The sequence below is a fragment of the Bison bison genome, unplaced genomic scaffold (assembly GCF_000754665.1).
Source record: "Bison bison bison isolate TAMUID 2011002044 unplaced genomic scaffold, Bison_UMD1.0 scf7180017848940, whole genome shotgun sequence".
Taxonomy (NCBI): Eukaryota; Metazoa; Chordata; class Mammalia; order Artiodactyla; family Bovidae; genus Bison; species Bison bison.
In genome coordinates, this window is record NW_011479513.1 from 8,181 (window position 1) to 9,965 (window position 1,785).

Here is a 1,785-nt window from a genome sequence, read left to right on the forward strand (position 1 = left end):
TGATGGTTTTGGATTCTTGACTCATTAGGAGTTCAATCTGACTGGTTGAACTCACATCAGATGCTGTGATGGGTTTGGTACTTTCAGCACTTATTGTTAAAAAGCTGTTACTGGTTATCATGGAATATAAGTAGAGACCTGAAACTTTGCTCATAGGACAAGATTAGTACCAATTATGTCCATATTGAATATGGGGTTCACCAGGCATGACATAATTTGTCTCACATGTTTACTACTAAGTAGCCTGCCAGGCTCCTCTCTTGTCCATGGGATTCTCCAGGCAAGAAAACTGGAATGGGTTGCCATTTCCTTCCCCAGGGAATCTTTCCAACCCAGGGATTGAATCCCAGTCTCCTGCTTGGCAGGTGGATTCGTTACCACTGCACCACCAGGGAAGCCCTTATATGTATTAGACTTACTCTCATCCCACCTAAACTTCCTCAAATTTTAAAGTAGATAAAAAAGTTATTTTAATCAGTGGAATCTATGGGGAATGACCTATTCACGTTGTAAAATGCCTAACAGTTGGAATCCTCTGTATGCTTTTGTATTCCTCATTCTTGTGCAGCAAAACTGGAGGTGAAGCAAAAAAGCTATGCATTTTGGTAACTGGAGATGGAGGTGTTTCCTTCCAAATTAGTTTCTGGTTTCTGTGGATGAATTAAGTCTTGGATTTGCAAATTCTATTCCAATTTTATTAACTGACAATTTTAGTTAATAGTCCTCCAGTTTTATGAAAAAAAGTTGCACCTGACAGCCCAAGAATTGTTACAACATGCATGTTTTGCCTTTTGTACTGTCCTGCATTCATGATGGGTGAGCTGAATAGCTTTTTTGCTTATGTGGGAAAAGGGTAATGGTAAAAGGGGAAGTGGAGAAGGGGCAGGCCTGAAGCATTAGGTTGGTCTTTAGGTAAACCAATGAGAGGAAAAGGAAGGTTGGAAATCCTCCAACGACTCATTCCTCCATACCCCAATTTGAAGTTCATTGCCTCACTGTGGGACCTCAAGATAAGGCAATCCATCTTAGAGCGGAGGGGGTCTTCTGTCCAGATGTTTGGTATTTTAGGTCATAATGTACCAACTGTTGTTGCTGAAAGAAAGCCATTTGCATTTGTTGGACCTAGATTATAAAAACAACTGTTTCTAGATTTAGAAAGTTAAGTGTGTGTGTAGGGGTGTTTCCTGACAAGATTCTCCCATAAAAATTCAGTAATGTGGTCTGTTGGATTGCCTCCCACGTGGCATAGTGAGTGGTAAAGAACCCACCTTTGCAGGAGACGTACTAGACACTGGTTCGATCCTTGGGATGGGAGTATCCCCTGGAGGAGGGCATGGCAACCCATTCCAGTATTCTTGCCTGGAGAATCCCAAGGACAGAGGAGCCTGGTGGGGTACAGTCCACAGGGTTGCAAAGAGTAGTACACAACTGAAGCAAATGAGTACACATGCATGGGTTGCCTCTAAATCATCCATTATGAAGGGTATTCCTGCTAGGTTTTTTTTTCCCTTCAACTGAGAAAGTATATTCTCTTTCAGTTCATTTCAATCACTCAGTTGTGTCTGACCCTGCGACCCCATGGACTGCAGCATGCCAGGTTTCCCTGCCCTTCACTATTCCCAGAGTTTGCTCAAACTCATGTCCATTGAGTTGGTGATGCCATCCTACCATCTCATCCTCTGTCGCCCCCTTGTCCTGCCTTCAGTCTTTCCCAGCATCAGGGTATTTTCCAATGAGTTGGCTCTTTCTTTGCATCAGGTGGCCAAAGTACTGGCCTTTAGGCTA